This window comes from Scyliorhinus torazame, chromosome 24 (assembly GCF_047496885.1).
Source record: "Scyliorhinus torazame isolate Kashiwa2021f chromosome 24, sScyTor2.1, whole genome shotgun sequence".
Taxonomy (NCBI): domain Eukaryota; kingdom Metazoa; phylum Chordata; class Chondrichthyes; order Carcharhiniformes; family Scyliorhinidae; genus Scyliorhinus; species Scyliorhinus torazame.
The window spans coordinates 9,228,537-9,239,514 of NC_092730.1; the positions used below are offsets into that span (position 1 = coordinate 9,228,537).

A 10,978-nucleotide genomic window follows, 5' to 3' on the forward strand; every position below is an offset into this window, starting at 1 on the left:
AGACACCCAGACAGAGAGAGGAGAGAGCTGCACACTGCAGTCTGTCCGCTCTGAGAGAGACACCCAGACAGAGAGAGGGGAGAGAGCTGAACACTGCAGTCTGTTCGCTCTGAGAGAGAGACACCCAGACAGAGAGAGGGGAGAGAGCTGAACACTGCAGTCTGTCCGCTCTGAGAGAGAGAGACACCCAGACAGAGAGAGAGGGGAGAGAGCTGAACACTGCAGTCTGTCCGCTCTGAGAGAGAGAGAGAGACACCCAGACAGAGAGAGAGGAGAGAGAGCTGAACACTGCAGTCTGTCCGCTCTGAGAGAGAGACACCCAGACAGAGAGAGGGGAGAGAGCTGAACACTGCAGTCTGTCCGCTCTGAGAGAGAGACACCCAGACAGAGAGAGAGGAGAGAGAGCTGAACACTGCAGTCTGTCCGCTCTGAGAGAGAGACACCCAGACAGAGAGAGGGGAGAGAGCTGAACACTGCAGTCTGTCCGCTCTGAGAGACACCCAGACAGAGAGAGGGGAGAGAGCTGAACACTGCAGTCTGTCCGCTCTGAGAGAGAGAGACACCCAGACAGAGAGAGAGGGGAGAGAGCTGCACACTGCAGTCTGTCCGCTCTGAGAGACAGAGACACCCAGACAGAGAGAGGGGAGAGAGCTGAACACTGCAGTCTGTCCGCTCTGAGAGAGAGAGACACCCAGACAGAGAGAGGGGAGAGAGCTGAACACTGCAGTCTGTCTGCTCTGAGAGAGAGACACCCAGACAGAGAGAGAGGGGAGAGAGCTGAACACTGCAGTCTGTCCGCTCTGAGAGAGAGAGACACCCAGACAGAGAGAGAGGAGAGAGCTGAACACTGCAGTCTGTCCGCTCTGAGAGAGAGAGACACCCAGACAGAGAGAGAGGGGAGAGAGCTGAACACTGCAGTCTGTCCGCTCTGAGAGAGAGAGAGACACCCAGACAGAGAGAGGGGAGAGAGCTGAACACTGCAGTCTGTCCGCTCTGAGAGAGAGACACCCAGACAGAGAGAGGGGAGAGAGCTGAACACTGCAGTCTGTCCGCTCTGAGAGACACCCAGACAGAGAGAGGGGAGAGAGCTGAACACTGCAGTCTGTCCGCTCTGAGAGAGAGAGACACCCAGACAGAGAGAGAGGGGAGAGAGCTGCACACTGCAGTCTGTCTGTTCTGAGAGAGAGAGAGACACCCAGACAGAGAGAGAGGAGAGAGCTGAACACTGCAGTCTGTCCGCTCTGAGAGACAGAGACACCCAGACAGAGAGAGGGGAGAGAGCTGAACACTGCAGTCTGTCTGCTCTGAGAGAGAGACACCCAGACAGAGAGAGAGGGGAGAGAGCTGAACACTGCAGTCTGTCCGCTCTGAGAGAGAGAGACACCCAGACAGAGAGAGAGGGGAGAGAGCTGAACACTGCAGTCTGTCCGCTCTGAGAGAGAGAGAGACACCCAGACAGAGAGAGAGGAGAGAGCTGAACACTGTCGTCTGCCTCTGATGGAGCTTGTCGCAGTCTCCTCCCGATTCTTACCATGTATGCGTCCACATTACGTGTGTGCATTCCTCTACATGTGTGTGTGTCACGTGAAGGTTCCTCTGCGTGTTGCGTTCATGTGTGTCGCATGTGGATTCTCTCCATGTCCTCTTTGTGTGATCCCAAAGTAATTAAAAAGCAAAGCCCTGGCCAGACTGGCCCAGGACTGATTTTCACCGTAACCCCCAGTATATCCCATTTTCCTATTGGCTCCCCTTTCCTATCCATCAACCTGCTGACAGCCCCCGCCCCAGTCATTAACCTGACCCCCCCCCTTACCCCCAGTCTCTGCCTCGTTACCCTAGACTCTCTTTCACCCCCACCCCAGTCTCTGTCTCTCGTTACCCCAGTCTCCCCCCACTCTCCCCCCTCCCCCCAGTCTCTCCCCCCTCCCCCAGTCCACGCTGTGTCCGTCCCCGCCTATGTCACTGCCAATTGCACTATTGTCTGGAGGCCTCGGGGGGGACACGTCCCCGAGGTGTGTTTGGCATGGGGGACTTGCAGCAATGTGGAGGGGGGAGGGTCTACAGTAACTCCAGCCCTGGCCACCCTGTCCCGTGTTATTGGGCTGGGCTGTGGTTTGGGGGGGGGGGTTCCCCCGCCGATCACAACCTGACACTCTCCCAATTGCTGGCGTTGACAGTTGCGATGCCTACATAGTTGATCATCTGGCTGCCACTGGCTGTTTGTGCCGATCCTATTGTGAGCCCTGGGCCCCGTTGCGTGACCACCCCACACCCCAGCTCTGCGGGGCAGCGACGGGAGCTGATAGGGGGGGTGGAGGTGTCTCCGAGTGGTTCAGGTCTTTGCGATTCAGCTGATCTCTCGTTGGTGTTGAGGGTTTGGCCGCCAGGGATGGGAGTAGAGGGAGTGAGGAGGGGGACTGGGGAAGGAACAGGGTTCTCTGTGTCTGCTCCCCGGGTGTGTCTGCTCCCCGGGCGTGTCAGCTCCCCGGGTGTGACAGCTCCCCGGGTGTGTCAGCTCCCCCGAGTGTGTCAGCTCCCCCGGGTGTGTCAGCTCCCCCGAGTGTGTCAGCTCCCCCGAGTGTGACAGCTCCCCCGGGTGTGTCAGCTCCCCCGAGTGTGTCAGCTCCCCCGAGTGTGACAGCTCCCCGAGTGTGTCGGCTCCCCCGAGTGTGACAGCTCCCCCGAGTGTGTCGGCTCCCCCGAGTGTGTCGGCTCCCCCGAGTGTGACAGCTCCCCCGAGTGTGTCGGCTCCCCCGAGTGTGTCGGCTCCCCCGAGTGTGTCGGCTCCCCCGAGTGTGTCGGCTCCCCGGGTGTGTCGGCTCCCCCGGGTGTGTCGGCTCCCCCGGGTGTGTCGGCTCCCCCGGGTGTGTCGGCTCCCCCGGGTGTGTCGGCTCCCCCGGGTGTGTCGGCTCCCCCGGGTGTGTCGGCTCCCCCGGGTGTGTCGGCTCCCCCGGGTGTGTCGGCTCCCCCGGGTGTGTCGGCTCCCCCGGGTGTGTCGGCTCCCCCGGGTGTGTCGGCTCCCCCGGGTGTGTCGGCTCCCCCGGGTGTGTCGGCTCCCCCGGGTGTGTCGGCTCCCCCGGGTGTGTCGGCTCCCCCGGGTGTGTCGGCTCCCCCGGGTGTGTCGGCTCCCCCGGGTGTGTCGGCTCCCCCGGGTGTGTCGGCTCCCCCGGGTGTGTCGGCTCCCCCGGGTGTGTCGGCTCCCCCGGGTGTGTCGGCTCCCCCGGGTGTGTCGGCTCCCCCGGGTGTGTCGGCTCCCCCGGGTGTGTCGGCTCCCCCGGGTGTGTCGGCTCCCCCGGGTGTGTCGGCTCCCCCGGGTGTGTCGGCTCCCCCGGGTGTGTCGGCTCCCCCGAGTGTGTCGGCTCCCCCGAGTGTGTCGGCTCCCCCGAGTGTGTCGGCTCCCCCGAGTGTGTCGGCTCCCCCGAGTGTGTCGGCTCCCCCGAGTGTGTCGGCTCCCCCGAGTGTGTCGGCTCCCCCGAGTGTGTCGGCTCCCCCGAGTGTGTCGGCTCCCCCGAGTTTGTCGGCTCCCCCGAGTGTGTCGGCTCCCCCGGGTGTGTCAGCTCCCCGGGTGTGTCAGCTCCCCGGGCGTGTCAGCTCCCCGGGCGTGTCGGCTCCCCCGGGCGTGTCGGCTCCCCGGGCGTGTCGGCTCCCCGGGCGTGTCGGCTCCCCGGGCGTGTCGGCTCCCCGGGCGTGTCGGCTCCCCGGGCGTGTCGGCTCCCCGGGCGTGTCGGCTCCCCGGGCGTGTCGGCTCCCCGGGCGTGTCGGCTCCCCGGGCGTGTCGGCTCCCCGGGCGTGTCGGCTCCCCCGGGCGTGTCGGCTCCCCCGGGCGTGTCGGCTCCCCCGGGCGTGTCGGCTCCCCCGGGCGTGTCGGCTCCCCGGGCGTGTCGGCTCCCCGGGTGTGTCGGCTCCCCCGGGCGTGTCGGCTCCCCCGGGTGTGTCAGCTCCCTGCTCCCCGGGCGTGTCGGCTCCCCCGGGCGTGTCGGCTCCCCCGGGCGTGTCGGCTCCCCCGGGCGTGTCGGCTCCCCCGGGCGTGTCGGCTCCCCGGGCGTGTCGGCTCCCCGGGCGTGTCGGCTCCCCGGGCGTGTCGGCTCCCCCGGGCGTGTCGGCTCCCCCGGGCGTGTCGGCTCCCCCGGGCGTGTCGGCTCCCCCGGGCGTGTCGGCTCCCCCGGGCGTGTCGGCTCCCCCGGGCGTGTCGGCTCCCCCGGGCGTGTCGGCTCCCCCGGGCGTGTCGGCTCCCCCGGGCGTGTCAGCTCCCCCGGGCGTGTCAGCTCCCCCGGGCGTGTCAGCTCCCCCGGGCTCCCCCGGACGTGTCAGCTCCCCCGGGTGTGTCGGCTCCCCCGGGCGTGTCAGCTCCCCCGGGCGTGTCAGCTCCCCGGGTGTGTCAGCTCCCTGCTTCCCGGGTGTGTCGGCCCCCCCCGGTGTGTCGGCCCCCCCGGGTGTGTCAGCTCCCCCGGGTGTGTCAGCTCCCCCGGGTGTGTCAGCTCCCCCGGGTGTGTCAGCTCCCCCGGGTGTGTCAGCTCCCCCGGGTGTGTCAGCTCCCCGGGTGTGTCAGCTCCCCGAGTGTGTCAGAATGGTGGCTGTTGGCAGGTCCCAGAAAGTTTGGTGTCTCTCTCTCTCTCTCTGTCTCGCCTTCTTTGTCTCTCCCTCTTCCTCCCTCTTCCCTCTTCCTCCCTCTCTCTGGCTCTCCTTCTCTGTCTGTCTCTCCGTCGCCTCTCTGTCTCTCTCCCTCTCTGTCTTTCTCCCTCTCTGTCTTTCTCCCTCCATATCTGTCTGTCTCTCCCTCTCTCTGTCTGTCTCTCCCTCTCTCTGTCTGTCTGTCCATCATTCTGTCTCTCCCTCTCTCTGTCTGTCTCTCCCTCTCTCTGTCTGTCTGTCCCTCTCTCTGTCTGTCTGTCCATCTCTCTGTCTCTCCTCTCTCTGTCTGTCTCTCCATCTCTCTGTCTGTCTCTCCCTCTCTCTGTCTGTCTCTCCCTCTCTCTGTCTGTCTCTCTGTCTGTCTGTCTCTCTCTGTCTGTCTCTCCCTCTCTCTGTCTGTCTCTCCCTCTCTCTGTCTCTCCCTCTCTCTGTCTCTCCCTCTCTCTGTCTCTCCCTCTCTCTGTCTCTCCCTCTCTCTGTCTGTCTCTCTTTCTCTCTGTGTCTGTCTCTCTTCTCTCTGTGTCTGTCTCTCTTTCTCTCTGTGTCTGTCTCCTCTCTGTCTGTGTCTCGTCCTCTATCCTTTCTCTTTAATCTGATTCTATCTGTTCCTCTCTATATCTGATCCTTCCCCACGCCCCTCTCTCCGTGCTGAATCTGAGCTCCGACGCCCCCTCTGATATGATGTATATAATAAATCTGTCACCTGATGGTTTATTTGTGTTTTGAAAATCTTTGCATTTTGTCTGTGAGCGCAGGTCCAGACTTTGTTCCGTTTATAAGATTCAGGAAGCTGGTTCCTGCCGTTAAACACCGAGGCTGCTCCTGGTTATTATCATGATTTGACACGCTTGTGGCTTCACAGAACTGTAATAAAGTCACTCTTGGATCTCTGTTTTGGAACTTGGTTTTAGTCTTTCAGTGGGGGTGTTGGCTGGTCTGGGACTGGGACAGACAGGACATCGGGCCCATCCCTCTGGACAGAGGTTCGACCAGGCTGACCTCCCTGTTACAAAGATGTATCCCAGTCAGGGAGAAGGATTCCAGGAAGGGGATAGCTAATAATAATAATCTTTTATTATTGTCACAAGTAGGTTTACATTAACGCTGCAATGAAGTTACTGTGAAAATCCCCTCGTCGCCACATTCCGGCGCCTGTTCGGGTACACGGAGGGAGAATTCAGAATGTCCAATTCACCCAACAAGCACGTCTTTCGGGACTTGTGGGAGGAAACCGGAGCATCCGGAGGAAACCCACGCAGGCACGGGGGAGAACGTGCAGATTCCGCACAGACAGTGACCCCAAACTGGGAATCAATCCCGGGACCCTGGCGCTGTGAAGCAACAGTGCTAACTGCTGTTAAATCAACCACGGGTTTTTCAAAAATATTTTTATTCAAGGCTTTTTACATATATGCACAAAAGAATCGACCTAAACAAACACACACATCCCAAGCTCCCCAATACCCATATCGACCTTCCCCATTTTAACCCCCTTACTCAACCCCCCCCTCCCTGAAGAAATCAATGAATGGTTTCCACTTGGTGGGAGGGTGAGCTGTGAGGAGGGTATGGAGATCCTTCAGTGTGATTTGGACAGGCTGAGTGAGTGGGCAAACGAATGGCAGATGCAGTATAATTTGGATAAGGTAGCACAGTGGTTAGCACAGTTGCTTCACAGCTCCCAGGGTCCCGGGTTCGATTCCCGGCTTGGGTCACTGGCTGTGCGGAGTCTGCACGTTCTCCCCCGTGTGCGCGTGGGTTTCCTCCGGGTGCTCCGGTTTCCTCCCACAGTCCAAAGATGTGCAGGTTAGGGTGGATCGGCCGCGCTAAATTGTCCTTGGTGTCCAAAAAGGTTGGGTGGGGTTACAGGGATAGGGGTGGAGGTGTGGGGCTTAAGTGGGGTGCTCCTTCCAAGGGCCGGTGCAGACCCGATGGGCCCGAACGGCCTCCTGCACTGTAAATTGTAAGATAAATGCGAGGTTATCCAGTTTATACCAAAAACAGGAAGGCAACAGCGGTTAGCGCTGCTGCCTACGGCGCTGAGGACCCAGGTTCGAATCCCGGCCCTGGGACACTGTCCGTGTGGAGTTTGCACATTCTCCCCGTGTCTGCGTGGGTTTCGCCCCCACAACCCAAAGGTGTGCAGGGTGGGTGGATTGGCTAAATTGCCCCTTGGGGGGAAAAAAAATAATTGGGTACTCTAAATTTATATTTAAAGAAAACAGGAAGGCAGACTACTTTCGGAAGGCCAGAAATCCGGGGGGGAATGTGCAGCGGGACCTGGGTGTCCTCGGACACCAGTCACTGAAGGTAAGTATGGAGGTACAGCAGGCAAAAGGTATGTTGGCCTTCATCGTGTGACCACACTCTGGGCCAGCGCACGGTCAATTCGAGCCCCACATGCCCCGGGGCCACAACACAAGTGAACTAACCAATAATTCAGAGAAATGCCCAAAGTCTTTGGTCCTTGGCTGCCCAATAATTACAGTCACCAGGTTTGTAAATGTAAACACAATTACTGTTTATTTATAACCAGCAAAATGCAGACAAACACAGAGGGGGGCAAAAGGGGTAAAAATAATAAGGGTTGAGGTCAAAAGATAAGGGGCGAGATTCTCTGTTGGCCGACACCGGAAACACGGGCAGAGAACCGGTTTTGATGCCGAAATCGTGGCGGACTCTGGGTTCACATCTAATCGCAATTCCCCCGTCGCCTCGATAAGGCGTCAATGCGTTCCAGTCCACACGTACGGTAAACACCGTTTGCATACCATTAGCAAACCTGACCCAGGGCCTCCGCGGTGCTGCCCCTCCGATGGTTCGATCCCGGCCCCGGGTCACTGTCCGTGTGGAGTTTGCACATTCTCCCTGTGTCTGCGTGGGTTTCGCCCCCACAACCCAAAGATGTGCAGGGCAGGTGGATTGGCCGCGCTAAATTGCCCCTTCATTGGAAAAAATGAATTGGGTACTCTGAAATTTATAAATAAAAACACTCTGCTTTTAGTTTGTGTTTTATTTTCCAGGCCTCTTTTTCTGGAGACACTTCGCCCCATAGCAAACCTTGCCTTCAGCTCGTGGTTTGACCTCAAACCTTTGCATTCCCAAGAGAATTGTATCCAGACTTACTGGTGCGAGAGTCCTCTGCCTTACGGAGAGTTTAGCAGGAGATAAATGGTTGGAATCCTCCACCCGGTCTGCAAAACCAAAAGTGAAACTAAAGTGGAACCTCGCGGCTTGTGGGGAAAAAAAACATTCCAGGGGGGTACGACCCAATCGCCGCCCTGTCACGGGACAGAGCACGGTCCTTTGGGCCAATTCGTTGACCATCAGCCCAAATCAATCCATCCGGGCAGAGCCTTCTGGAATCTGCTTGTTTGAATGAAAGGTTTCTCAAAGACTGCTTCGCCTTAAAGTCACAGGTCCATTAAACATCCACGGGTGGAAAGTGTAACAGCAGAAATGGAAAATGAGGAAGTGGAGAGGGAGTTGACAGGAGGAAATGGAAGGGCCCCTTACAATCGCGAGAGGATTCGAGTACAGGAGCTGGGATGTGTTGCTGCAATTGCACAGGGCCTTGGTGAGGACACACCTGGAGTATTGTGAGCAGTTCTGGTCTCCTTCTCTGAGGAAGGATGTTCTTGCTCTCGAGGGAGCGCAGCGAAGGTTTACCAGACTGATTCCAGGGATGGCGGGACTGTCATACGAGGAGAGATTGACGAGGTTGGGATTGTTCTCGCTGGAGTTCAGAAGAACGAAGGGGGGATCTCATCGAGACTCATAAAATTCTAACAGGACCGGACAGGGTCGATGCAGGAAGGATGTTCCTGATAGTCCAGAACCAGGGATCACAGTCTGAGGATTCAGGGTGGACCAGTGATTTTCAAAGTGGGGGTTGTCATAATATCCACTCAAGTATATAATGAGATGCCGTTCACCCAAGGCAGTGATTGACTCACAGGATGACCAGTAAGCACACAGCACAGTGCAGCCAATCACCAGACAGGACATCACCACTATAAAGCCAGAGGGCACTAGGTTTCCCGCTCTCTCGGGACCCAGCTACTGAGACAGTCGGAGTCCACGAGCTAGCAAGTGCAAACACCATGCGGTAGTTAGTAAGTCTGGTCAGGTTAGTACAAGGTCCTCAGTCAGTTCAGTATAGTGCGACCCACAGCTGAATATGTATATCAGTTCTTTCGTTGAATAAAACAGTGTTGGATCTTCTCCTGTGTTAGACGTCTGTTTCTAGCTTCCCTGCATCGAGTGCAGTCCACATCAAACCTACCTGCCTCACACATTAGGGGTCAAGGGATTATGTAGAATGCCCCGAAGGAGGATGAGAGGCGACTTAATAGAGGTTTATAAGATGATGAGGGGGATAGATAGAGTGGACGTTCAGAGACTATTTCCTCGGGTGGATGTAGCTGTTACAAGGGGGCATAACTATAAGGTTCAGGGTGGGAGATATAGGCGGAATGTCCGAGGTAGGTTCTTTACTCAGAGAGTGGTTAGGGTGTGGAATGGACTGCCTGCTGTGATAGTGGAGTCGGACACTTTAGGAACTTTCAAGCGGTTATTGGATAGGCACATGGAGCACACCAGAATGACAGGGAGTGGGATAGCTTGATCTTGGTTTCGGACAATGCTCGGCACAACATCGAGGGCCGAAGGGCCTGTTCTGTGCTGTACATACGTTCTATGTTCTAAAAGCGATCACCAAGACCATTTTCTCTCTAAATAAGCTGTCTGCAGTACAGTGTATGACCATCCGAGGCAGATGGGACTTCCTTGCCTCTCTGGAACACAGTGTAGTGGGGGCAGTCCGCAGTCGGAGACATGGAAAATTCTCTTTGGGCGGTATTCCCTGCTGCCGTGTTTCAATGTCGGGATCTGTATTATTTCTTGAGTTCAGTGTGTCACTAACAAACCCCCCTGCGTCTTTCATCTCTCAGTTAACCCAGGTGCACAACCCCCTCCACCCCTATGTCCACTTCCGAATGTTAAAAAAATGTAAGAGTACCCAATTGTTCCCCCCCCCCCCCCCCCCCCCCCCAATTATGTGGCAATTTAGCGCGGCCAATCCACCCGCCCTGCACATCGTTTCGGGTTGTGGGGGGGGGGGGGGTGAGACCCCACGCAGACACGGGGAGAATGTGCAAACTCCACACGTGGACGGTGACCCCCCCCCCCGGGGGCCGGGATCGAGGCCGGGCCCTCGGGGCGGCGAGGCAGCAGTGCGTCGCTGCCGTGTGGCAAGATGGACTCCCATCCGCTGAACCGTTTCCTGTACCGCAAGGACTTTTGCGTTGAGCTTCATTGTCCTCCAAGGACGGCACTAGCTGGCGAATAAGGTATGCTCACGTGTACAGGAGCTGGTTAAGTGTTGCAGGTGTCTGGGATGGAATTGGGTCGGCCCGTTTTTGCACTTTGGTCAGTTGAGCAGTGCCCAGCATTGATTTTGTTAAGCATGTTTTTAGTCTTGTATATCTACCTGGGAAACTGACCAGCGTCCAGCGACGTTCTGCCCAACTGTGTCTTTATTGCAGCCGTTACGGCTCCTGTTTCCGAAGTGGAGGTTTCGAGTTTAATTTCAATTAATCCTGAGTTACACCCTGTGTCAGGGGCTGTCGCTCAAGGTGAAACAAAAGCCCAATTCACAATTTGACATTTAACAATGCGGAAGTGCCAACGTTTTCGAAAGTAACAATGTCTTTTGGGATTGTGGCGTGGGTCGCGAGAGTCGGCCGTTCGGTAAACGCGGGGCGACGGTAAAAGAAAGTTTGAAAAACACCAGGGTGAAGCATTTCGGACCGAGATAGGGAGAGGTTTCTTCCCCCAGAGTGGGGAGAATGTGGGACTCGCTCCCACGGGGAGTGGGGAGAGTGTGGGACGCGCTCCCATGGGGAGTGGGGAGAATGTGGGACTCGCTCCCACGGGGAGTGGGGAGAATGTGGGACTCGCTCCCACGGGGAGTGGGGAGAATGTGGGACGCGCTCCCACGGGGAGTGGGGAGAATGTGGGACTCGCTCCCACGGGGAGTGGGGAGAATGTGGGACTCGCTCCCACGGGGAGTGGGGGGAGAATGTGGGACGCGCTCCCATGGGGAGTGGGGAGAATGTAGGACTCGCTCCCACGGGGAGCGGGGAGAATGTGGGATTCGCTCTCACGGGGAGAGGGGAGAGTGTGGGACACGCTCCCATGGGGGAGTGGGGAGAATGTAGGACTCGCTCCCACGGGGAGTGGGGAGAATGTGGACTCGCTCCCATGGGGAGTGGGGAGAATGTGGGACTCGCTCCCAGGGGAGTGGGGAGAGTGTGGGACGCGCTCCCATGGGGAGTGGGGAGAA

At 58.1% G+C, this 10,978-nt stretch overlaps 1 protein-coding gene across 1 annotated transcript in view; it reads right to left on the minus strand.

Annotated features, from left to right (window-relative positions):
* Positions 1 to 10,978, minus strand: part of slc8a4a (solute carrier family 8 member 4a) — a 903,507-nt gene that overhangs the window by 119,114 nt on the left and 773,415 nt on the right.